The 27711-nt window shown below is 43.2% G+C and overlaps 1 protein-coding gene across 4 annotated transcripts in view; it reads right to left on the reverse strand.

Annotated features, from left to right (window-relative positions):
• The window catches only part of CREB5 (cAMP responsive element binding protein 5), a 263711-nt gene extending 237002 nt beyond the window's left edge, over window positions 1-26709 (reverse strand). For all 4 annotated transcript variants that reach the window (XM_064506262.1, XM_064506261.1, XM_064506259.1 and 1 more), the window contains exon 1: window positions 26538-26709. The gene's annotated coding sequence lies outside the window, so the exon portion shown is untranslated. The remainder of the gene's footprint in view (window positions 1-26537) is intronic.
• Window positions 26710-27711: the final 1002 nt, after the last annotated feature.

The following is a 27711-nucleotide window of genomic DNA, read 5'->3' on the forward strand; positions in this document are numbered from 1 at the left end:
TATGTAAAAACACAAGCTAACTTTTGTCTGTTGCCTCCAAAAGTTTTCCCCTGGTACGTGTCTGCTGTGCCGCGCTCAAAATACCTGAGCCGACTATGAGGGAACGGGCCTGTTTCCATGGCATGACACAGAGCTAGGCAGAGACACCGGCTCATATTGTGGAAGTGTTATCAGCATGACATTGCTCCTGGGCTAATCAGCTACATCTTTCAGTGGGGCTAACTAATCCACACTGAGAACTGTGCTGAAGTGCGTAAGCCCCTTCCAGCTACAAACCTGCCCACCCATACTAGTCTGGGAGGTTTCTGTGGCGTATGGCACAGGCATAATCACACTCAGTGGCACTCGTCTGACTGGACTTTAAACATGCTCAGCATCTCCACCTCAGTCAGTCATCTCAGACTTCTTTATGATCCATGGAGAGAAACAGTCATGTGAAGAACAACTCACCTCACTTAGACATCCATACTGAGAAGAGAAATATCGTGAGCCAGAATTGCCTGTTTCTCTCTACTGACTCTGAAAGAAGCCTGGAGGATTAACTCAGACACCACGCCGATGTCTATACGTGGCTAGAAGAACCCAGCCCTTCATGCCTGAAGTTATCGCAGCTGTCTGAACCAGGATAATGCTGGCCTGTCTGTTTGTACAGTGCCTTTACATCTGTGGATGACAGTGCACTGAAAAGAAATGCACAGCAGTGTTGCTATTCATATTTTTAAAGCATGTATTACAGAAAAAGTGTTACGTTAAGAAAGCGTCCAATATACACCACATTTTTTTTTGCAACTAGATCATGTTTTGTTGCCACTAGAATAGAAGGCTGGCTCCAATCTCCGCACTTCCATTCACTCGGCACTTCTAACTCCCAGGACTGGTTAGAATTAGCAGGAGGAAATATCATGCACCATCCAAGGAGAAAGGAATGCTTCGTGCTGCTCATGGTGACCTGCCTGATCAAGCAAGGACAACCCTGCAGCTGAGTACGTGCAGACCTTCCTTAAGTGGATAACAACTGGGACCCCAAACAGGGTGGGATGAGATAACCGAGATACACTATGGGGGGAGTCTAGCCCAGATGCTGTCAAAACCAACGAAAACAAGGAATGTTTACTCATCCTTCCCTCCGAAAACTCCAGCTTTCCTCTTAGATAACAGCTATAAAAGATATCACATTAGATACTAATAGAGTTTGTATGCTATAGCTCTTAACAATTTACAGGAGTGGGAGAAGTTACTTTTATATATATTTAAATAATAACATTAATTTAACTTGTGTTGGAAAGCTATAACAAATTTGTAACACAACTTCTGTTTAAAGCTTCATGGTTTGGCCACCTCCAGGTTCTGTAAGACCCTTCCAAATTTGTCCCAGATATTGTACTGTGTGCATGCAAGTATTTGTTATGTAGTTTTAAAGGAATCATTAAGAGCCCTGGGAAGAAATACACTTGAGGAGCTGGAGGAGAGAAATTGTTAAACCTGAAACTTGTTCAGAGACATTTAGAAATCTGTCCTGATTTTACAAATGGGTAAGAAGCAGAGATTTAAAACCTATACAAATGCTGAACCATTCTTTTTAGAAGATTTAGCAAAACGAATCCTTTAAGTTTAATTCTTCAAGTTATAAAAGACTCCATCCAGGGAAGTTGTTATGGTAGGTTGACTTCATCCTCTAAGGCAGCTTTCCCTTTATTCTTAAGCCCTGTAACACTATGCAAGCCTCAAGGGCATCCCTGCAGCAGTCTTTGGAGAAAGACAGACAGAGAGAGAAAGTTGTCCTTGGATTTATTTAAGTGAGAAGGAGGCCAAATCTGGGACAGAGGAAAAGGTATGCATACAGTCAGAGCTCTCATGGATTTGTAAAATCATCCATGCACATGGAATATATTGAACCTTGAACCTAAACTAAGGTCAAGCAAGTTTAAGACTTGATATAGATGTTTTGCAGAACTCTAGTAAATGAAGGTAAATGTTACTGTTAAAGCAAGAGAAAAAACAAGCAATAAAAATGGTTGGTCGATTGTTTATTTTTCTTTTCAGTCCATTGTTGAGTTTACTTTGTCCCCCTTAAGCCCAGCACTGGTATTTCCTGCATCTGAGTGATGACAGCAATCTCATATACACCACATAAAACAGATTTAGAAGTTTGAAAGCCATGCCTGGCTTGGTTTCTCCCCGGAAATATGTCCCATCAGAATGAGGGAATATTTGCATTTTCCTCATTTGTCTTCAATTTATACAAATAATGGTTGCCTTTTGCTGCACAAAATAAAGATATCTTCATTATAAGCAAAGTACTAGCCCCTCTATAACTGTTGAGAGGGCTAACGATACTGCAGAGAGCTTTTGAATCAAGATTTTTTTTAAATGAAGTTATAGAATAATCCAAAGAGAAGTCTCTCAAGAAAAATTAACACAATGACTTTCAAAAAAGATACTATGATCACTTGTTTGTAGCCAATTATTTTTTTTCCTTTGGCATGAATGTGTCTGAAACAGTGCTCAGAAAAGGGGCCAAGAAGTTCCAAGTGTTCAATGCCATTACAGCTCAGGCCAATATGGAAGAAATCCCCTTTCCAAGCAAGTTCTGACTAACAGAGATAATGTCATTGGCCCTGAATCTGCAATGAGTCTTAAGATTTGGCAAAGGCAGGAGAAATGCAAGGTTGGAAATAATTTGGAAACATTAAAAACTTTTAGGAGATCCATAGTTAAATAACACTCTAACAATAATAAGCACTTCTCAGTTGCAAAGAACTTAGCATACATAAATTTTCAACATCAGAAGGTATGCAGTATGTTCTGCTGATAGCACACATGAAGCAAAGGGACTTCAGGTCAGAGATGTATCAGAGCAAATTAAAATAACAGATGGTGAGCCACGAAGTCCTGTGTTCACAACAGATAAAAAATGAAACAGACTTAAAAGAAAAAAAAATTAAGAGGGACATGCTTACAAGAAAGACAGTAGTAGTTTTAGTATTTTCAGTCTTCCCAGGTTAACCACATGAGTAAGGGGTTTGCAGGACTAGTACACCTACTTCTCTAAACCAGCGTTAAAGCTGGTTAGTTGCTTTGCTTTCTCCATGTTGCTGAAGTCCCCAAACTCCTGGTTCTAGTTCCCCACTGCTTTGCATCTTGGGTATCATTAGTGCCCTGATGCATCGAAGCACTTGACTGCATGCTTAAGTTTCAGCACACACAAGTACTCTCAGCTCTCAACTATCCACAGATGGTTTAACCAGACTCAGTGGATTAACTATGCTACAGACAGAGAAACTCTGGACCCAGCTTTATACAGAGCCCATGAGACTCCAGCAGGGCTGACAGATCAGGCCAGGTTGTTCAAATGCTGCTGTCCCACTTGAGCTATTATGACAGGACCAGTGCAGACTAATCCCAGACTGGCAGTATCAGAAGAGCATGGTTCAAAAACACATATATCCCCACACAGAACAAACAGCCATGCTGGCCCACTGCTAAATCGGCACCAACCCTAGAGAGAGCTGTGAGGATCCTCATGCTCCTGTTTCCAGCTAGATCAGATGTAGCAGGTCAATGCCAGTAGCAGTGGTATATAAACATATAGAGCCAGCCATGCTCCAGCAGCCTCCATGAGCTAGCAGGACTTCCCTGAGCCAAGAGCAGGGGAAGCATGGCCTGGGTTCCAGCATGGCTGGAAGGTACCTGAGTGGAAAAGAACTGACTCCAAAGAAACTATTCTACTGTCTCTCTAAACTGCATTTCCCAGAAACCCCAGATTCCTAATAAAGCTATTAGCTAGGTGTACAAAAATGCACAGATCCAACTTTGCACTGCATCTTTTTTTTATCTCTGTAGACTCCAGAGCTCTGGGAAACATAGTGCAGAGGCACCAGAGTAGCTTTGCTGGAGCAAGGTCCTCACCAGCATGGCCATGGGCCACACAGGCCTGGACTGGCTTCATGCTAAATCATCACAGCATCCCTGCACCATGCCATCCTGTATCCCTCTTGTCCAGGGAGTACCCAGTATCTCGCGTGTCCCCATGCAGTCGGAGCAGCAGTGAGTTCCCATTGACTTTGCTACAACCACCCACAGGGTAGAAAGTTAAGGAGGTATTTTGTAACTTTTTGTAGTGACAGAAGTAGCACTTTTTTTAAAAAAAATTTATTTTTAAAGAGATTGATTTTAGAAACAGAAGCCTCTTGCATTAATAGTTAGAACCCAATACATTACAAAAATGGCAGCTTCCAGAAGCAGAAAATACTGGCAACATGGGGGGATTCAGTTTACCAGACAAAGTGCACTGCACAGTCATGGCAGCAAACCTGAACTGGTAAAAGCTTTACTACTTTATTGTTTCCCTTCCCTGCCAATCTAATGCTGAAGAGTATATGGAAAAAATAGACAAAAAGTGAATGCAAAAATGATGTTGGAAATCCTGGAAATATTGGAAAAGGTAATAAATTGTGTATAATGAGTTCTGTGACCTCAAATAAAATGGTATTGTAGAAAAAAAAATTTTAACTTGGTACCATGGTTTTTTTTAAACCATGAAACATATTAGAGAATAGATACTTGCATTAGAGAACTTAGAATGTTACCATTCACTTCAAGTTTAGAGAGACAACAATCATTAATCAGGGCAAGATCATTTGTAGAATGATCAATAGAAGGAAACAAGTTTAACCCAAGGTAAATATCTGCAAACAATACAGGCACCTGAATTACACAGGGAAATGATCAAAACCATGACAAGTTCTAGTGAAGATTAAGTACATAGAGACATGTTTAAAGAATTTAGAGGGCAGAACAAAGACAGACTAACTGAGATTGCTGGCACCCTGATCCTGTGCATAGGATCTGGAAAGCATCAGGAAAGACTGAAAGGAAAAAATGCACAGAGTATAGACAACTGTGGGAAACAGAACTGCTTTATATCCTAATGCTGCAGTAATCCCAGGGTGGGGGAAAAGTGATTGTAGTTGTACAGGCAGTGATCGAGGACAGAAAAGTTTCCTATACAGAAGAGAAAATATGGCATGTAGCTTAAGCAAGGACTGCCCACATACAAGTACTATACAGGCAAGCTATCAGCCATATCTGCAACTGTGTCACTGCATCAAACAGCCAACTAGATCCCAGCTGGACTGTGGAGCCAGCTGCAACATGACCACCCCAATTGTGATGAGCAGCAATATTAGACTGGAGAAATGTGACCAAGAGCTGGTGATGCATGATGCTGCCAGTAAGAACATCATGAAGTAAAAGACACTATTACTTGGCAGTTATCGTAGATGACTCACAGGTGTACCACCCACCACTGGGCAACGGGGCACAGCAAGTCACAGATCTGAATGCAGTACAACACCCCAACTCCTTCCTTCTCTTATCCTGAGGATGAACAGTCACTGTGGTTCACCCAGTGCTCTGACAGAACACATAGGTTAGGTTTCAAAGACAAGAACACCTACAAAGTAAGGTACAGCCAAGCAAAAGCAAACTCCTTAAAAGAGTACTAAAATGCAGAGCTCTTCACGCTTTTGGAGAGTCACTGAAAGAGAATCCAGCAACCCCGCAAACAGGTCTTGTACCTGCAGAAACTAGTGAAGGCTAGATCAGCAGCCTTAGCAAAAAAGAGGGAAAAAAAAGTTTAGATGATATACACCGGTTCAAAAATGCTGAGAAAAAAAAGGAGGGGGGGGGGAGGAGCACAGCAAAGAGGTCAAAGCCCATTCTCACCAACTGAGGCAAAACCACCAAGATTTATCCAGGGCATCTTTATGGTGGCAAAAGTAAGTATGGCACATTGCCACATCAGCTGGCTACCAAATATAAAAATCAAGGGCACCAGCCTTGCCCACTGTAAATTGAACCAGATAGGAGATGAGGCTCATGTCCTACTGTTGCTCTCATTGTAGAAGATGATGTTAAAGAAGAGACAATTCAGAACTGTAAGAACTTGTTTCAATTATTCTTAAACACAAGTGGAGTATTAAGCTGAAAAAAGGTAAGCTGAAATGGAAAAGCAATATGACTTCCTGCTTTGGATATGGGGACTCAAAGCTAAATCCTAAGAAATTCAAAACCTCCATGAAACACCCGGACACAAGTGGGTAGAGTGTTTGACCATCGTTCCAGATTTGATATGCATCAATGATGTGATGCTTTTGCTCAGTTAATATCCAGCAACGCACTGGGGGGGAGGGGGTTTGCCTGAAACTCAAAACACAGGGGAAAAAAAGCAAAGACTGCTCTAAGTGAGGTGCTAGCTCTAAGGCACTGCAAGCAGGAGGAGCAGCCTGAGCAAAGCGTGAAGAGGGAAGCCCAATTAAAAGCTAAGTACAAAGCAGGCAGCCCATAGACATTTGTTAGTAACCCTAGCAGACGCACAGAAAAGGACAGGTTAAATAGAAAAGGATCTAGCGGCCAAGATGGAATGGAACAATCTCAGTAGTTCACTCTGGAGCTGGGAATGGGCACCTGGTCACCAGTCATGAGTGATCAACACTCCAGAGTCCCAGTGGTATGCTATGTCTAGAAGGGCGAAGCTGCAAAACAAAGTATTCTCTCACAGCTATTTTGTTGTAGCCAAGTCTGTTACCTTCACAAAACTACTAGCACCTGGGAAATCAAGGAGAAATATTGCAACTGTTACTCTCCCACTCTTGTATGTAAACAAATCTATTTCCTACAGTAAAGTGACTAATTAGTTATATCTCTTCTTGTGTGATATTAAAACACAAAGTTTCTTATATGTGTTAAAGGGTCCTTTTCTATAACAGGAGATACCACTACACAATGTCTGTATTACAGTCATATACAGTAGTATGTCCTCTGTGAAGGAACTATGTAGCGCAACTAAATATTCATCAATAAAAACACTCAGTACAACTGCATGAAGTTCTTCATAAATAGAAATCTGGCCTACAGCAGTACATACATCAGAAGCAAACACCTTTCACCAGCCGAGCACTTCTACAGCTCCAGGTGACCACTGTGACAGCTGTGAGCACCCAATGCAGTATTTTCAATTTGCACTCCTGTGCCTAGCTTCATTTTGGAGTTTCACATTCAGAGTTGACAAGTTTTCATGTATACTAAGTAAATAACATCAGCAAAAGTATGCACATACATACATATATATAGTCTGCTAGAATATATCTGATAGATATTTGCTGTTCAATCGGTACCTAGTAGAAAAAACATGCAGAACTGAACTACTATTTCGCCAAAAATATTAAATTCTCCTTGTCTCACTAGGAAAATTTTAAAATCATTTTCAGCTTGGGACAGCTGTTAACTGTTGTAACTAGGGTCAAATATATATGTGACATGCTTCAGAACAGCAGTTGTGCAAACCGCTTGCACCGTAGCTGCAGACTGCCTCTGGAAAGCCCACTTTGCAGGGAGCCTGAATTGCAGCTTGCGAGAGCACTTTCCGAGACAGGCTTCCAACACAGAGTTAGTGCATGGTGAATTTAAAAACTACAGTCTCTTGGTGCGAATGAATAACATTACTTTACACCAGTAAAGAATATAAACTCCTCTATCCCACGTATTTCTCCCTCCCTCTCCTCCAGAGCTCAATACTCTAAGCAGACTGGAGTAACTGTAGCAGGTAATTAAGAGTTATTATTGTTGCATTAGAGTGAGTAGCTATTCAGTAAATTAGTATGTGATATTAACTAAACCTATTCATTGGAAGAATACAAAAATCAAAGTAGCAATTAACAAATTATTCCTAAACAGGTGTCACTTAAAGAGGGAGGCTATCATTTTTCTGTAACTCATCAGTAAAATGCTGACTTCTTACATACAGTAAACACAATTTTAGCAGATGGTAGGCTCTCAAAAGGCACAAGACCCATACTTAAATAAATCAATGCTGTTGGATATGAAGCCTTACACTGATAGTCAGCAGAATTTGTGGAGCATCTCCTTAAGATTTCGGAATGATTTACTACTACGCAGAGAGAACAAGCCCGAGATCTAAATCTTACTGGATAAACTCCATGCACTCCTGGGAGAAACAGAGCGCTTGCCCATCTATACCAAATAATCACTGACACCTATGATGCTCTGGGGTTTTTTGTTTGTTTGTTTGTTTGTTTTAAGAATAGTATACTATAACAAAAATACTAGAATACGTACTAACATATACACAGCTTTTAATGTTCCATAGTAGAAATAGCATTCATTTTGCTTTAAATCATAATCTTGCAAACTCTGAGTAGCTCCCTCACTCTTCACAGAGATTTATATGTTTCACTTTCTGTCTGTTATGTTTTCATGCTTGCACATATGAAATAAATGACAGATTAAAGATTTTACTTTGGATGAAATATTACTGCAGAAAGTATAGTTTAAAGATGGACTGAACATAAAATTTACACAGGAGAAAAATGCTCAGAGTTCCTGAATTTAACTTATTAGTTCTCTTCACAAGCTGTATTTCACCGGTTATTTTTGCAGACAGGTCTTTTTAAAATTTATTTAAACAGATAATATTTATCTTTGAAACAGTGGTCAATTTTTGTGCATACATGTCTGTATGTGCATGTATTTTAGACTCGCGCAGACATTGTGGCTGAGCTATTCCTACAAGCTCTCTGTCCCAGAGAGCAAACAAAGCTGTATCTTTAATTCAGCTATCAGAGCTCCTGCTTGGGTAAACCAGAGGTTGTGGTGCAGTCCCACCTCTAGTTTCTTCCTGCAATTGAGTTTCACTGCCATGCATGCCCACTTCTGAAGTGAAGCATGTGGTGGCAGCAGCCTCTGCTGGCGAGTGCACGCACAGGAACGTCCCAGCTGGACTGCACGAGAAAAGGAATGAAAGGCTTCACTATCATCGTGTAAAGAAAATTTAGCACATATTAATTTTTAGTCAGTCTGTGTGAATGACACTGAAAAGCAGGCTGCACATCTCTGTGTCAAAGGAGTTATCCAGCATTTAGTTAAGTATTGCCAAAAGCATGCTCACAATGGCAAGGCATGATTTTTGCTTCAAACCGCTATAATTTTCTTCCTTCTATTTCTTCCTAACTATTTAGAAAATAACAGAGGTGGTAAACTGGCTTTATTGAGGAGAAATTCCACTAGATTTCCAAACTTCTTCTAAAGAAACCTGTAAAAGGTAACCAAAAACTAGGTTTAATGACCTCGAGGGGCACGACAGAAGTGAGGGCACATGTGCGAAGCCTGCAGTCACTCTTAAGAAGCCTAGATAGGAAAGACAATAAAGCTTGATTTTTACAGGATAGCGTACAATGAATTACAACAACATATACATAGTTAATTTTTTTTTTTTTTTTTTTTTTTTACATAAACCCCATATGGAGAAGAAGAGTCCTCATACAGAAGAGGAGAAGCACTCAGACTGGTTAGAGACAGAATACAGAGCAAGAGCCCATTAGAAGGTGCTGGAAAGTAAACCGAAACCCTAACAACCAACACACTCGCTGTCGCCTTAATTTGCTGGTAAAAGAGTTGCTGAGTGAAGATCATTTTCCAATTGATGTGATTAGTATAAACAATTTTAGCCTTCATTACCCACCATGTTTCGTTTGTCATGAGAGTATTTTTCCAAGGCAGAAATGCAGAAATTACAAGCATCTCAGAGCAGAGGCTCAGCACAACCGCAGAAACAGCGGCAATCTGGTTTAATACCAAACCAATTTGCTACAAGATTTTTTTAATCTGCCTGGCATAGGAGAATTATCTAACCTAAATCATTTACTCTGTAAAAATCACAATTGCTACACAGCCTGGTAAAGAGATGTTAAAAAATAAAAGCATTTCATCATCTCAAAAGTTACTTTGTTACAATATGCAAAAACTTCAGGTATAAGCAATAGTATTATATTGTAAAAAACAGTGTAACAGTGTTTACAGTCAGAAAAGAACTTCTTTTGAAGGCAAGACAGCGTCACCACGTTGCAGATGCACCTGAAGCAGTACTTTCATTTTGCTTTGACGTCAAAGCCGATGTCGCTATGGAGTACTGTGTTTGCTACGAGAGAACCTACCCTCTATAAGGGCAAACGAACTTTATCCTGGAGATGTGGGAGGGGTTGGGCACATCCCCGATTGCGAAATATCGCATTTCCGCACTTTCACCCCTTTTCCAACTCACCTGGGGCTTTTTTCTCCTAAGTTTTTCAGTGGCCTTAAGAGATGGAGAAGGAGACTTTTGCCATGGTCAGCCAGAAAGGAAAATTGCACTTCCAGCTCAGTAGAAACGAGTATTTACCCACCTACCAGAGCTCCTGCTGCCGCTGAATACCTCAGGAAACCTCCAAATATCCCCTCTGCTTTCCTCTTAGAAACACTTTGTAGCGCACCATGTTTAGACAGAGTTATGATGACTCTAAACGGGGGGAAATTCCCAGATAAGTGCCATTTCTTGTGCTCCCGTAGCCTGGCTTACGCCAGGATCCCAGGCAGATCACCTACCAGGAAAGTCCTCTACTGTCGCTGGAGCTACAACAGCCCTTCCCAGTAGGATTTGGCTAACAGACACTCCAGAGAACAAAAAAATTAAAAAAAAATTGAGAAGGGGAGGGAGAAGGCGCGAGAAGGCTGTTCGGACTCCCTTACAGGAAAAGGCAGGGCAGGGAGGTGCCTGCCTCGCGCGGCAGCAGGTACCCAGGGCGGGGGGCATGGCACATTCCTGCCCAGCCCTCGCAGGCCCCATCACGAGCCAGCAAACGCGTGGGGTGAGCTAAAACAGCCCAAATACTTGGGGAAGAGCCTCCACTCGCAGCACATCCCCAGTCTCAGCTGCGGCAGATGCCAACAGAGCAACAGAGCGCACGTTCAGGCACCACTTGAAAACGCCACATCCACAGCGGCCAGCAAGCCCCCAGCTAGGCCAAACAGACCTCCCCTTTCCTAGCTGGATGCAAAATTTATAATGAAAATAAAGAGGTTGGAGAGAAAGCCCTGTAACTGCTTTTTTGTTTCTTTCTTTTTCTTTCTTTTTTTTTTCCTAATCTCGATGCAGTTATGTGGGGAGGGGAGGTGGTGAATGGTGATTTTCCTCAACTGCTACCAGATCTGTAGGTGTAACTTCATCTGCACAGAGCTGACCCTCAAACAGGTAACTTAGAGCAAATCTAAAACACTTTTAAGTTGAAGTGTATTCTCCCAACCAGGATATGCACATACAAAATTTAACAAGCAATGGACTTCCACCTTCTTCTCAGTCACTACACCCACAAGGATTGACTGCAGTTTGGGGTTTTTTTGTTTTGTTTTGTTTTTTAAACTCTTCTAAATTTCTTTGACCTTTACCTACTGGTCCGAGTACTCTTTCTGCATTTACAGCTGCGCAATCTCCTGCTCTTAGCAGGGGGGCTGGCAGTTCAGAGGCGACTCTCTTCAGCCAGCAGATCGTGGGCTGGCTGCAAAGCTGGGTGACACCTAGCACTTGGCTCAGGGAACCGACAAGTGGGAGTTTGTTTTTAAGTGACAGTCTGCCCATCCTGCAGTCTTCTGCCTCGTCTGAGGCAAACTGTAAAATCTGTGCAAACCCTCCTCACAGCATTGATGCAACACGAATGTGACAAGCCGTGTTTTGAACACGGCTAATTCACAAGGAGCAAGAAAGCAGAAGCAGGGCGAGAGGAGGCAGCATGAGTCCTTTTTCCTTTTGTTGTGAGACATTCCCACACATATGTTTGTATGCTCTGTATCTTCTTTCTGCAGTTGTACCTGGAATTCCCCTTTAGATCAATGCAAGGTGGCTATGTTTGGGGGGAAAAATAAAACAAACAAATGGAAGAAGCACATACACAAGTTTCTCTGACAGAATGCAAACCATACATTATTAATCAACATTTTACAGTAAAAACAGGGTAAGGAGAGGAAAGTAACTTTTTCTTATTTTGGTAGCGCCTTACTTTTAACTAGCACAAATCCTAGTATCAGGCTCATTTTACTGAATTTGTAGTAGAGTTAGGTTTACTCTAAAGGTCACCAGTTCCTGGCAGGGATGGATTCAGCCTGATGGGTCTGAACTCATCGTTCTTACAGAGCCTCCCATGACAGTTGGAGGCTTTGGGAGAGTAACAGATTCCCCCTCCCTGTCAGCCAGCCCGACCCGGCTCGCCCCCACCTCCTCCCTCCGAAGCCCCCACTGCAGAGCCTTCCTCTTGCTCGCTCCAAAAACGGACAAGAAAACTGGCTCCCAGCTCGTCCACCTCTCTATCAGCCAGTTAGCTGATCCCTCTGCTGCTCTGCCAGGTTGTTGCATCCAGTCACCTTCTAACCTTTTGGTCTCACTCTCCAGGGTTCAGTCCCAAAGCAACATTCTGCAAACACTTACTCATCTGAGCAAGGATGGAGCCCTCACTTTGCCCACAGGACACAGCTTTTAATGTTAACACTTAAGCTGAAGGCCAATTCCCTTGGTAAATTACTAAATGTCCAGCTACAAAGAGTTTGAACAGAAGTGAAAGATGCAATCAACCCTCCCCCCTCCCCCCCAAAAAAAAGCAAAAAAAAGGACTTGTCTGCACACTGAAAAATACAGAGCGAGCTGGGCAAAAAGGAATATGCCAAGACACTCCTACATGTAAATTCTTGCTGAATGAATTTCAGGAGGCTGCTGACACAGGAAACAAACAGAACTTGAGGAACCATAACGCACCAAGAAAGCTGCTTTTTCATCTTGCATAAAGCTGTTTCGCATAGACAGTATACATTTTCACCTGTGTGTCCTCAAACCGAATAAGGATTTACTCCTTTTCATTTTCCTGTTTGAAGCAAAAATAAATAATCTGTTTCACATTGGCATCTTATGCTCCCTAGGTACCTTCAGATACTCTCAAGAAACTCATGCCTAATTTCTGCAAAGGGCTCCGACCCAGCTGCCCAGGCCATACACATATGTTAGTCATGTGGCTCGCTGCTCCCATTAGGTAAACCAAATTTAAATTCTGTTCTAAGATGGAGCACTTTAGTCATTGGCTGCATGTGATCAATAGTTAGACTCTGGATAGAAAGTGAAAGTTATGTTAGCAATATCTGTTTAGCCTAGTTCTCAGTGTTTGGGGATGAGAGGAAAAACCCTTATGATTTATTGTTATGCCTCAGCCATTTTTTTCCTTTATGCTATCGCTGCTCACATTTGAAAGGTTTACCAGCCGTTTTCATAGCTTCTATATGCACAAAACCCATGAAAGGGCAAGCTGCGGTAAACAACTGCTAGAACCAGATTAACAAATCATCTCCCTTCACTGACAAAACCCCAGACTGAGATATTTCAAAGCTCCCTAGAAAGATTTTTCATTCATTTTTACAGAAGGTATGCAGATAAATCCCCAAGGCATTTTTCTTAATCTCATTTTGGATATCTCTGGGCTCTACCCAAACTCTCCTGTACAGTTTCTCAGCTCTTATTAATTTGGGAGAAAATACATTTGTCTCTAATTTCTAAGATCACCTATGCCAACAAAGAAGATTTTGTAGTTACTCTTTTCACAAAGCGAGCCTTTGCAGTCTCTGTTTTTTCCAATCACAAAGGGATAGGTTTTGCATTTTTAGTTTGGCTGAAGAAATAGGCAACACCAGCTCTAACCTAGAAGACTGTGAGTTCTGGCCAGAGTGGTAACCAAATTGCCATTTCAATTCTTGCAGCAGCGAAATTCATAACTTTGGTTATGAAGCTTAATTAAATGGATCACATAGCACCTAATAGTCTTAAGTCTTGCTCCACTTAAAGTTGACAGCAAAAGTCTCACCGATTCCAGTGGGTATACCAGCAGTCGAGGGCCTTGAAAGAGAAAAACCTGGAGTTTGGTAGCGCACATAGTAACCACTTTCTCAGGGACATATGTTACCTACTACGATCATACCCAGCCATAAGTGTATTTTCTCTGTGCTTTAGAGAGGGCTTCTGAACCATTTTGTGCTGCCACAAGAGATGGACAAGCCACCAAGAGCTTCTACAGCAGTCTCCTAATAATGCCTGCCTTTTACAGGGGCTGACCTCTTTTCACCTTGTTAAAAGCAGTAAGTAGTAAGTAATAGATCTTGTCAAAGGTTACTCTGTAGAATAACCTCTGGAGATATTAGATAGAGGTGTCCAGAGAAATACCACAAAAAGGTGCTGACAAGGAAACCAAGGGGATTATGATTAGGAAGTGTGAATAAGCTAAGGTTTCAAACATACTCAAATTTTGGTTAGAAATGCTACAGTATAGGAAGGAAATGTTCTACATACCATCAAGCCACCAGAAAACACACTTTAAAAGACAAGTTAAAGAACCATCATATGGCGATTAAATATTTGACTTGGTTTAATAAAAGCTGCAAGAAATGCAATTCCGCACTTAAATAGAATAAGGATTTCTTCCACCCACAGGTACACTCAGTATGTATCAGGATAGAAATTGAGAAACTAATTTCCTCCAAGATAAATAATAATTCTGCACCTATAAACTGTTAATTGTTCCTTCAGCTCCCTTTTAATCCATTTTTTTAATATTCAAATGAATCTTAACTTTTTATGAGAACTTCCACCAGATAATTCCCAATAATAGGTTTCCATTTAAGACATCCAAATGTCCTCTAAACAAGAAACCTTAAAAGAAAAAAAAGAAAAACACTCTAAAACCTAAGCCATGATTGAGAAATTGAGAATGACTATTCCTCCATTTACTCCAGGTTCTGAATTTAACAATTATGCAATAATTAATTTAAAAATTCCAAGACATTTCTGATACCATTCTTAGAGGACAGCCTCTGCTAATTTTACTCTCAGTGAAGTTAGCCTGTACAAAGACTTGGTTCCTTTAGCTAATTTTTTGACTTCATCAGTTGAAAAATAATTTTCCATTCCCCTCCATGGAAGGCAGTCACGTTCTTTGACCCAGTCCTCTCCGATCAGATCAAATATCAGGAGATATTCTGGAGATTTAGCACTTTTGCAATTAAAGGCCTCTATCCCAGCCCTTTGAAGTTCTCAACCAACATAGCTTTCCAGGAGCTTTCCCCTAATCTTATATGCACAATGTTATATTGTGCATACATGTACACACATGCAGAGCACACAAACAAGAATGTTAAAGAAACCCAAGGCCCCTGAACAGAGAGAGTAGATAGATAAATGATGATAGATAGACAGACAGATAGATAGATAGAAAAAAAAAAATGTAGAGTCAACCTGAAAGGCTTTATTCAGCACAAAACAAAGATTCATTTCTGAATGATTTAGTGCCTCATGTGTATTCCTTAAAATAAGCTAGTTTTCAAAGGAGAAGTTTAAGTAAGTATCTCATTTTGAAAAAATGTTGAAATCAAGTATTTTGACTTTTTCACATATTTTCCTCCCCTTTTTTTTGGCTGAAGCTAGTCACAGGATTTGATCTGCAGCCGTGAACAGTTTCAGGCCTCTGCATATTGTGTTTTCCCATGAATTTCTTGTGAAGTTCTTCAGTGAGTTTCTTTTTTCCCCACCCAAGAAGCCACCAGCCTGGCTGCATATGCCAAACCAGCTCCCCTCCGAAGCTGCAGCTCGTGCTCCAGGCACGCAAGGCTGGCCTTGCCCAGAGCAACTGCTCCTTGATTTGAGTCAGGAATGGATGGGGCTGCAGAGAAACTGCCCTGCCCCAACTGCCTTCGTGGCACAACAGCGAGGAAATCCCCTTAGTGCTAAATATGTGGTGTGACAAGAGCAAAGAGCTTCTGTCAGGACCTCGCCATTGTGGAGACCATCTCACACGCCGTTCTCAGGAGCACAGATTGCTCTAAGCAGAACTGATCTTTAGATGAATAAACAACCAGCGGTAGTTGTTGGCACTGACAGGATCACACTGTTTCAGTATTCATTTTTAAGATAGTTATCATGGGGGTGCTGGGTGCATGAGGAAAATACTACCCACAGAATTACAGAAGACTAAGAAAGCACCAATATTTGCATTGCCATTTAACTCTTTCCCAATAGCCTTTCACAAAGAGCTGTTAGTGCCACAGTACTAAGCACTTGCTTTTGCCTTTTCCCCCCTCAGCAATAAACTACACAGTTTATTGCTGCATATCATTTACTGTGCACACACGAGTCTCTCTGCACAAACCAGTATGCCTGATCACAGCTTTGGTTTTCCTCTTAAAATTTTGCAATGACAGATTATAACGAATCAATATTTTACAAAATACCTTCTCTATCTGATGTCTGCCCACTTCAGGTGCTACAAGGCACTAAAGCCTTCGTAAATTTAGACATGGGCATTTTGCTTGCATAGGCTGGTATTTTCTGAGCACTGGAACAAAACAGCATTTGCTCCTGTTTAAAGGAGGGGGGTTCCCCAAAGGAAGCGATGCAGCAAGGGTCTCATCATCTGCAGCTTGCCAAGCTGATATTTCCCCGTAAGGCATCCTGAGTCCATTTAAGCTATCTGAAACTAGCATGGAAAATTCAAGTTAAAAAAAAAAAAAGTTCTTCCATTTCCGTGACTAGCTTGATAACACAGTCATCATCATATCTCTTATTCTTCTTATTAAAAATGAATTTAGCATTAATTACAATGCTCAATAGGTTTTTCCTCAGCTTACTCAGCCCTTAAACTTTCAGTGTGCTGAAAAACATTTGGCTGACAGCACACTGACTAAAAACTCTGAAATCAAAACTGGAAGAGTGACAGCTGAGCAGAAATAGGCTGTCCTTATATTTTGGAATACCAGCTTTTTGGCATGAAAAACTGTATAGAATCAGATGGTGGGAGTGAGGAAATACAAGACATAGCACCCTAACTGCTATTGAGGGAGCAATATTTTCAAAGTGTTTCTTTGTGCATCCTGCAAGCTCCACTCAATTTAGATAATCCAGTAAGAGGTTCAAGTGTACGGCCACAGTTATAGCAGTAAAATCAAATATCTGGAATCCCTGAATTTTAGGGTACTATAAGTTGATTGACTCATCTGGGATTCATTGACTTCAATCGTTTATACTAAAAAGAAACCACGATATTTTTCCACTGAGGAAGGAGGGAGAAAGGGGAGGGCGGTGCACACACCAATTTGATAGCTTATTTTTCATAGCACCTATTTGACTACATGTGGCTGAGCTCATTAATCCCAAACCTTTTTAATTTAACACTTGGGAATACAAAATCATTCTTGATAACATTTATATGTGACTTTCAATGGAATAAAATAGGTAGCTATGTCCTTCTTTCATGTAACACAACAGAAGCCACAGATGTTGTTCTCCAAAGTAGAATTTTTATAACTTTAAGATATGTGCTGAATATCTGCTCTTATTGTCACTCTTCTTATTGAAGGACTCCTTGAAGGCTAGAGAATTAGAGCGCATACTTTTTTAGCTCTCTATTGAAGACATGGAGGGTATCTCGATCTTTAACAAAGAGAGCTTTTCTCCCAAGAACTTGCTAGGAGTTTGAATTAATGAGGAATTAAGTTTCATCTCAGCAATTTTACTAAACTGTGGAGAAAAAGGACACAGTGCCACTAGTCCCCGAGTGCCCTCAACACCGATTGACTTCAATGGGGATTGAGAAAGGTCCTCATTTTAGTTGACACAGCACCTTGAAGAATTAGATCCAATCCCCTTCCTCTCCTCCTAAGACGGTATTTTTCCCACTAGCTGGTCTGATTTTTATTTTGCTTTGACTAGAAATGAAATTAATGTGAATGTTTTGCTGCTGACAACGTCCCTGTCAAGTTATATAGTGACTTCTCCTGCTAAAACTTGTTTGTTTTCACACCATCATCACTGATGATCTCAGCACAGCAGCGCTCCGAGAATAATGGTTTACTCAATTGCAAAGCCAGCAGAAGGAACCTAAAACAATGTGTGCTTATATAGGGCCTACATAAATAGTGCTTTTTTAAAATGTTTGGCAATGAAATAATAGTTGTGGTTTTGTTTCATTTTGTTTTAATAAATTAACCTCTCGATCGTTAAGACTCCAGAGAACCTTTCCACACCAGAGTCATTTATAAGGCCTAAAACTTTTTATTACATCCTCCTACAAAAGATTCTATGCAGAAGTTGCCTGTCTTGTGACATTAATAAACAAGCGTGGGCCATACGCTCACTCCATACAGTTTCAGTGAAGTCAACGGAGCCATACCGATTTCAAAAGTCACAGACCTGACCTCACGTATCCTGGGTCAAATTACAAAAATTGAAAGCAAGTGTACCTGATTAGGGCGTGGAGGTTTTTTGAACACTGGACACTATATATCCCTCTTTAGATGCTTTTCATTATTCAAAATTCCCTTTTGATTCCTCCTTAAAAAACTGGAATATCTCGGGGCCAAGTGATAAACTTTTTCAGAAATCCTGAAAGACTTTGCTCCCATTTGCAGGTCAGCCTGGGAACAGTGCGGGATGCTCGAGTGGTTTGAGCTTTGCCTTCCAGTGTTGCAAACAAATATTCTGAACTATTAAAATTACAAGGCTTCACTGTCTTCTCACTTATCTCCCCTCCAATCTCTTTTCTTTAAGAAAAAAGAAGGGGGGGGCACAACCCTCCACCCCAAATAAAAGCAAACTGAAGTCCAAGATATTACTCCCAATTCATAACAATATAAGTAAGAGTAAAAATGCACATCAGTGCTGGGAGCAGAATTAGATTCTCCCATGTTTAACTGAAAACCTTGGTGGGGTTTTCGTCTGTGTTGTGCAAGCCTGAGGCCAGAGTGGTGACTGTCACAGCCAAAGAGACACAGACAGATAGATGATGGAGAGTGCAGACTGCGCACCCACACATAAAGCTCATGAGAGGAAGGAGAGTGCACGGAAGGAATATTAATTGAGCACAAAATAAGTATTCTCAATATCCCCCTGCCCCCTTAAAAGTAGTCACAAGATGAGGAGAGCTACAAACATGTTCATCTTGGGGGAAACAGCCGTCCTTAATGTGACATGTCAGGCTATTACTTTAATAATGGGATTTGCACAGCACACAACTGATAGGCTACATTCAGAATAGACCCTGTGAATCTAATTTTCTTCTCAATGAGTGTTACACCAGCCTGCAACTCCGCAGATTTCAATAGAGTTGCTCCACATTTATATCGGGGTGAGTGGAAAATTAGGCTCTACTGTGGTATTTTTCAAATCCACAATAACATAACTCTCCTTACCCAGTCATAAAACCCATGGCTGTTTTGATCTTTTCTGCTTTCATAGGAGGTTATTTAGCTTCCTGTGAAATATTCTAAAGATTCACATCAAAACATTTAAATTACTGCTTTCTCTCACTTTTTGTGATGAACCAACAATTGCTTGAATTTAACCTATTTCAGTGGTAATATTTTATTTTTGAGTCCGTACTCTGCTTGCTGAAGAATGAAAGGAAGGTACCAAAACTTTAGAAACTATTTTTTCCCCTGCTATCTTTTTAAATACCTTTCCATTGCACAGCCATAAAAACACTATATGCTGACCTTATTTAATCATAAGTATAAGATAATCTTCAAGCACTACACAGACACACTTAAGAATACAGAAGTGAGGAAAGAGGGAAAACATTCCTTACATTGTTTTTAAACTACAGAATCTCTCTTTTTCTCTTATTTTGTATACTGTCTGAAGAGCAAGGGAAGCCTCTACAGATGTTGATCCTGATCTCCAACTTTAACAAAATCTGTGCAAATTCCCCCCCCCCCAACTACCACCAGCAAAAGGGTCTTTTTTTAAGTCACAAATGAGAGGAACAGTCAATATGATGGTAGGAATCCTCACAAATCCTTAACAAAGATTTCTTCTTCCTAAAATGTTCTCTCAGTAATGAAAGTAAATAGCAGGTGTTAAAAGATATTGCTGAACAAACCATCCAATTATCTCTTCCTTCTTCCACTGGTCCACTCTTCATTTCTTCAGCTTATAATTTACTATCATTCCAAGAACAGAAGTTTCCTAAAAGTGAGGTATCCTCATGCCTTAATTTCTCATACACGCTGTTTGTTTTATGACAAGCACAATTCCAGGCTTTTTAGCCGTCACGCTCTCAGGCCACCTTTGAATCCCTGCTGGGCTCCTAAAAACTATTTAGTTACAAACCTATTCACTGACCTGAACCAAACCAGAAGCAGGCTCAAATTCATCCAATCGCCTAAAATCAATTCTGAGTTGTATTTATGGAGGCACACCTAGCAGCTAACTATTTTTATTAAATAAATTTTTTTAAAGAGTTAAATAAGAGGTATATTTGCACAGGGAATAGCAGCAAGCTAGTTCACATATCACTGAGTGACTGGCAATGGGTTTGCAGCATCAATGCACAACGTGGAGTGAGCTAATAACATGATCATTTATTCCTTGGAGTGCTTCGCTGCTTGCTTAGACAGACTACTGCTTTATGGGTAACTAACCATACAAGTTCAGCATTCCACAACTGAAGGATTTAAAACACAATAAAAGAAAAAAATATATATGAAATGCAATATGATAACGTCTCGATTTAATGCTTACTGTACTGTAGCTGCTCCACACAACACATCCTAAACCTCTTCTCAAATTGTGTTTGTTGTGTTATAGAGCCCCCTGTGCTGAGTATTACATGTTAACTACCATCACTTAAGTTTGGCTGGGCAGGGACAGAAGAACAAAGACTTAGATGTTAAATCTGGGAACCACTGGCCTGGGTTAATTTCCCACATTATCCAAATGAATTTCTGAGTACACGCAAACAGCTCAGAAAAAAAAAGTGGCTATGAACAACACTGCATTACATGCACTGAAAGAGTAACTGAAGGCGTAAGTCCACTGGGGTAAAGAGGCCACTTTTTCAGCATAAGAAAAGGATGACCCTAATTAAACACATTTCTCTGATTACTCTTGTATTAAATTTAGGCAGTGTGTTCAAGGACAACCAGTTTAAGCTCAGTACACCCTTGGATAGGAAACTGGGACCAAGTACTTCAACTGCATGGGATGTTCCCCGCCTGCACCCAAGGACGAGAGGCCCTTAGGAAGGTAAAAAATTGAGATGAAGGCACATGAAGAAAGCTGTTTTAGAAAATACTGCAAAGGACAAGATGATGATAGAAACAGAAACTATTTGTCGATGATATCCAGGGTAGAAAGCTGAAGATGAAAGCAAACAATGCCCAGACAGCCAGACCCTGAGTTACAGAGGTCTCGGGTACCTAGTAAGAGAAGCAAAAAAATCATTTAGAGCCAAAGAAATGCAGAATCGGCTCCTAATTCTGACCAAAGTAATAGAGGATTTGCAGTATTTTCCCCTGGTTAAATTCAAATTTCAGTCCTCCCAGCCTCTTCTAATGACCTTTTTCTCATCTGCTGACTGGAGTCCGCCGGCCAAGCCGGGCTGCACTGTCGCACCTTCAAACCACCTTACATGGAACGGTGCCACGACAGCGACTCTGCTCGTCTCGAAGGATGAGACTGTAAGGACAGGACACCTAGACAGACACTGCCAAGTGCAACGCTTGGAGGCATTCATTTTGAAGCTGGGTGCAGGACTGACTTCTTGAACAAGTTCTCAAAAAAGAAGACGGAAACAAGAACCAAAAGCAAAACATCTTGTAAGCTAAGGAAATTGTTGTAAGCTTTCAATGTTTTACTTTGAAAATCCTACAGCCCTCAGCAAAATCCTTAGAAAATCTCTTCTTGTTTATAAAATAGCATTTGATACCACCACCTAGAAACCTACAATATAGTGCAACCAACTCTTTTTAAACTCTCTAAAGCCAAATAACAGCTGCATTTCCCATGAATGAACCTCTGATGGCTAATAAAAAATAAATGCTGACAGTCAGTATTTTTAATTAGAGAGTAAAATAACTCCTTAGTGAAAAACTGTAGATATATTAATATTTGAAAGTGTCAGAGTTGCCCCCAACCTGAGCCATAACATGAGCAAATGATCAGTGTACAAAACAGCAGAACAGCTCCTTGGGTGTAACAGCACACAACAGCTTTTCTGCTTCAACAAGTCTTTTACCGCATCACTGAAATAATTATTTTACATACGTTTTGTATGCTCGTTATGTGCACTTGAGCCAACTTAAATAACTTATTTGATTATATGTATAACAAAAGTTATTTCCATAGCAACATTTTGTTTTTACATGTCAAATTTACAAAAGCTAACTTCTATACTTATTCCCATAATATGGCTAATATTCAAACACAGCACGATAAGATACTGAGATTGCTGTTTCGTCTGTGTTAAAGAATACGACACCTTAAAAACTGTAAATTAACATAGCAGTATAAGCTCTAGTAACATGAAAAGGTGTTTTCAAAGCTTTTATTCCAAGTGGTGCTTGCTTTATTTTTGTGATCAGCTTTGTTTTAATCATTTTTCAAGGCAGAAAAATGCAAAAGCCTTAAAAATGCAGAAGGACTCGAAGAGTTCTATAGCATTACAATTTGCAGAGTAGAATATATCATTTACCTAGAAATCTGATTTTTCAGGGGTTAAAAAGCATGCAGCACAGTGTCGGGGGGAGGTGAGAGGGGAAGAGGACAAAGCAACAGAAATTGTGTTGAGATATTGTCGAGTGGCAACAACCCACCAAGCTATCTGATCGGCCCGGACATTACTGCTTATGACTGACAAAAATCTCGAAACATTTTAAATATTTCCGCTAGTAGTCATATGTATTCACTGCAATGAGAGTTTATACATAAAAGATTGTCCCAAATGCGCTATCTTAATTATATGTGCCTACCTATTAATTCAGTCAGTATGAGATAACTGAAAACAAAACAAAACCAAAAACCCTGAACCTAGGAGGCAGAACTGAAAGACCTGTTGCTCTATACATGGATCTGTGTTTCAAGCAACTGTCTCCTGAGTAGAGTTTTCCTGTAACAAATTTACAAGAAAAATCATTATTCACAGGCCTCACTTGAGGAAAAATTATCATTTTGCTCCAGGAATAAATGATATGGCCCTTACTCATGAAAAAAATGCTGTAAGTAGAAACAGTTTTGTTCGCCCTTTATTTCAAAATCTTGTCCAAAAATAACTATCATATATAAGAGGAATTACAGGAAAGATGTGCACTGCAATTAAAATAAGGCTTTAAAATGGCCAATAAATAAACAAAGGTGTAAGCCCTCAAAGCAACAGGTTTATAGTAAATCCAGAAAGTTAACTAGAGACAGAAAGCAGAGATGGGGAATGACAAAGATTAGGGGGAAAGTCTCTGAGTAAATAAATGGTATTTCTTAGCAGTAGACAACAACCTTACAATAGCTCTTCCAGTATTTAAGATACTCATGCCTTGGTGAGGGTCACAGAGATGGGTTTTTAAAAGGGGCTATGAAGAGGCAAGTTAATAACCAAGTCTCAAATTATGCTGCAAAACTCACTGCTCTCAGAGAAGATTCTGCCTGCACAAAGGTAAAAGGTTGGAGTACTTAAAAGTTACCTTCTCAAGGCAATGTGAGATTTCCTCTGCCTTATCATCTCCAGAACGAACACTAGCTCTCACAGAAACAACCTCTTACAGAAGTCTCCTCTGAAGTACACAGGATAAGTGTAAGCAACTTCGGTGTATTTTAGATTCACAAAGTGAGCAAGTCAACTTCAAACTAAAGAACACATATTGCTCTTTATCCATGCAATTTATCCGATACACGGTAAAATAAGAAAAATGACACATATAACTTCGCTTCTGTCTTTTCTTTTGAACTGTATACATGATATGCTTCCCTTTATGTTCCCCAGGTTAAATTCGCAGAGGTAGAGTTCAATAAATTGAAGCTATACTACACATGGATTGGGTGGGGGGGGGGGAAGATTCTGATTGTTTTAAGTGTGTAAAGTTTTAGAAATATTGCAATTTTAAAATTCTGGAAGAGTGCCATCCAATATTCAAGCGCAGCAGACAGAGCTTATTGTCTTTTTTGTAGGATATTACAGAACTTCTTGATTTCAAACATTAGCGTGATTCTTCCTAACAGTCTCCTATTAAAAATATAACAATAGGTGACTTTGGCAGTTTCTTTTTCATGCCATAACTTCATTATTTCTATTTCCTGTTTCACTCAAGTGTTTCAAATATACATTTAAAGTTTTGAAACTTTGATGATCTCAACATATGCAAACAAACATAAATCCCATTTAGGCTAACAGAAGAGCAGAAACATCCCGAAGTCTATGGGCAGCAGCAGACACCAGTTCTTCACAATCCATGTGTGATAATAATGAGAAATCCCTGGTTAGTTATCATAAAAATAGACTCCTTACCATTATCTGTAGAGCACAGTCAGGTCCAAGCTGTTCTTTTCAACCACCACACCAACTGTTCTTTCTTTTAAGTGACTTTAAAAGATAAAAAAAACCCTCCCTTCCCCAGTGAGAGCTGGGAGAAAAACTACCGAGAGCTTTTAGGCTTTAGTAATTAAGGCCATAAAAACTGTATTTTATTAAATCAGTATAGTACAGTTCAGTCAAGAGTTAGGTCCCAGGCTCTGCTATTTGCCCCTCTCTCGTCCTCTCCTTTCTCTCACTGCCTCTTTGAGAAAATGAGACTAATTTTTCCAGTAGCCTTTAACTCGCTAGATTAACTGACATGGAAAATGTGACTAAAAACTTGTAGAACTGTCTAGCCTCCAACCCAGCACAGAGTCAACGCTGTGTTAAGTGCAGAAGGACACCTAGCAAGCTGTTACTTGCTAAGTTCACAACCCAGAACTATATAGTGACAAAGGACGGGACTGCGCCATCTAGGCAGCTGCCAGCAGGCTTTGCTGTGCCTGGCAGGGAGGTGGGTACCTCAGGATGCAGGGCTCCAGCGCTTGTGAATGCGCGGTTCCTTCAAGATTCAATTGTTTTTTAGATAAAATATCACTACTGAGATAATCCACATCTAGTGGATATGGGAAAATTCAGGTTATAATAGCACAGCGAACTTCTGCATCTAACTTTGATTTACAAGATAAAAGCAACTTTTAAATTAAAGAGCCTTTCTGCTAATAGAGCTTATTATTCCAGAGACAGGAATGATTTTCCTAGAAAGTTGTCCCTGTGTGCCTGCCTATTATCTTTGCTTTCCCCCTTCCACTAATGAGCATTTATCTAAAGAGCCTGTTAATCCTCTGATGTGTGCTTCTGGTCAGAGGTAACAGTTTGAATAAAACCACTAATCACTTATCACTAATCACTGATCATTAATCACACTTTTCCCTAGTGCTTTGCGACCTGTACAGCTCCCTTAGGATTAAGGAGTCACAAATAAGGATTTTAGCCTTTTTTTTCCTAAGATTTTCAGCTTTTTGCTACCGGCAGCCTCATTCACCACAGGAAAGTTATAAAATGCCAAGCGGGGACTTTCAACACTGTGCACTTTTCTACTGAAATTAAACCATTCTCTTACAGCAGCGTACCTCCTTCAGCAAAATCCCCACCCGTTACGCTACGTTTTTGCACTGGGATTTCACCCTCCAACCCTTAATATTCTTTCAGCCTGCTTTCTGGCTTATTTCGGCATGACAGTTTCTTCCAAGAAACTTTTGCTGCACCAGCGTTACCGGAGCGCTGCTCGTCACCCAGAGGGTCGGTCAGGGAAGGCGGGCGCGAGCCGGGGGGCGAGTGTCCCTGAGAACCGCAGGGTCTCTCGGAAAGCCCGTGCGAGATGCTCCTCAGCAACCACTCGCCCTCCGTCCAAGCTCTAGTTTCGGCTAGCTGATCCTTGCGGATGAAATATGGAGATCTTCCAGTTTTGCTAAGGGGGTCCTAATATCCGTCCGGATTTTACCCGGCACATCGGGACACTGATCTGGCTTTGCTCCTGCCCCCACCGCCGCACGGCTGCTCTCCTCCCGACGGCACCGCTCGCCTCGAGCCCCGGAGATGCAGGATCGCTCGCCGTGCTCGGACATAAATAACAGAGCAGCCGGTTTAGCCGGTGCCCCAGGCGCGCAGCGTCCCGCAAACTTCGCTGGGCAGACAGAGATCCCCGCGCGGAGCCGGGCGCGGAGTGCGCTCGGCCGCCGCCGCCCCCCGCCGCCGCCGCCGCCCCCGGCCCCGCCGCCGCTCGCCGGCCCGCAGCATGACGTCACGGCCCGGACCGGACCGGTTCCCAGCGATGTGTCAGAGGGGGCCAGCGGCCGCGCGCCGCGCCTCTCCGCCGCGACCCCCGCCCGCCCCGCCGCCGCCGCCGCTGCCGCTGCCGCTGCCGCCGCCGGAGAAACTTGGCCAGAAGTTGGCGGCGAGCGGGGCCGGGGGCGGCGGCGGCGGCGCGGGCGCGGGGGGGGCTGTCAGCGCGGCCGCCCGCCAGCCCCGCGGAGCCGCCGCGGAGCCTCCGCAGCCCGGCAGCGGAGCGGCTGCCCCGACGCCGCCGCGGCCGGCGCGCAGCCCCCTCGCCCCGCCGCCCCGCCAAGCGGCGGCAGCGGCCGCGGCGGTTCCCGCCTGCGGGGCGGATGCTGCCGGCGGCGAGAGAAGCCCCCCGCAGCCGGGAGCCTTCCCGCGTCCCGCACCGCACCGCACCGCGCCGCCTGCCCCGCGCCGCGCCGCGCCGTGCCGGGCCGGGGGAGCGCGGGCGCGCGCGGGGCTGCGCGCAGCGGCGCGCGGGGCAGCCCCGTATTTTTAGGAACTTACCGCACAAGTGCCGAAGGGACGGGACCAGCAGCCCGGCTGGAGGAACCACGTTGGACTGAGGGAAGGTTACAATACGATCTATTTAGAGAAGCATTACATCACCCTCCGTGACGTCACGTGGGATTCCTGAACTTCTAAATCATTGCGGTCCGTGCCGGGGCGGCGGAGGGAGGGGGGGGGCCGCGCCGAGCGCGCGGGGCGGGGGCGGGGCCTCGCCGGCCCCGCCCCCGCCGACCCGGGGCGAGGGGCGGGGCAGGGGCCGTGACGGGAAGGGGGGGGTTGAGTCAGCCCGGCAGCCATGCCCCGCCCCCCGACGGCGAGGAGAGCCGGCGGGGGCGGGGCCGGCGGGGCGGGCTCGCGCGCGGGGCGGGGCGGGGCGGGGCGGGTCCGCGGGCAGCCCGGGCCGGCGGGGTCCCGCCGCCGCGCGGCCGGGGGCGGCACTGGCAGGGGCGGGGCGGGACTGGCCGGCTCCCGCCGCCCCGCGACCCGCGGCGGTGCGGGGCGGGCTGCGCAGGGCACCCGGGAGCTGGGCTGGGGACCGGGACTGGGGGTCTGGGACCGGGCACTGCGCAGCTGGGACTGGGGGTCAGGGACCAAGGAGTGGGGATCTGGGACTGGGCTCTGGGACTGAGGACTGGGGCTCTGGGACCCAGTGACAGGGGCTCTGGGACCGGGGACTGGGGATCTCGGACCAAGGAGTGGGGGATCTGGCACTGGGGATCTGGGACCAGTGACTGGGACTCTGGGACTGGGGATCTGATACTGGGCACTGGGGATCTGGGGACCTGGAACGGGGGCTTGGGGACTGGGGCTCTGGGACGCGGGTTGGTGCTCTGGGGCCCTGGGACCGGGCCCTGGGGCCAGGGAGGTGGGGGTGGGACATGGGGCCAGGGCTGTGTTTGTGCCTTGGGCGACCGGGCTGGTGAGCAGCACTGGGGCCCCAGGGGTCCGGCCATGCCGGCGCTGCCCAGGGGCCGCCCGGCACCCGCCCGGACCGCCAAGGCCCGCCGTCCACGGAGCCTGAGCTCCTGCAGCCCGACCCCTGAAATAATGGGCTTTTTAACCCAGAAAATGGCTAATAAGGCAGGGGTGCCCAGCACACGGCGTCCTGCCAGCAGGGCCCGGGCGCTGCGACGTCCCCAGGGCGCCACCGCTGCACAGGGACGAGGAGGCT

The sequence above is a fragment of the Dromaius novaehollandiae genome, chromosome 2 (genome assembly GCF_036370855.1).
Source record: "Dromaius novaehollandiae isolate bDroNov1 chromosome 2, bDroNov1.hap1, whole genome shotgun sequence".
NCBI lineage: Eukaryota > Metazoa > Chordata > Aves > Casuariiformes > Dromaiidae > Dromaius > Dromaius novaehollandiae.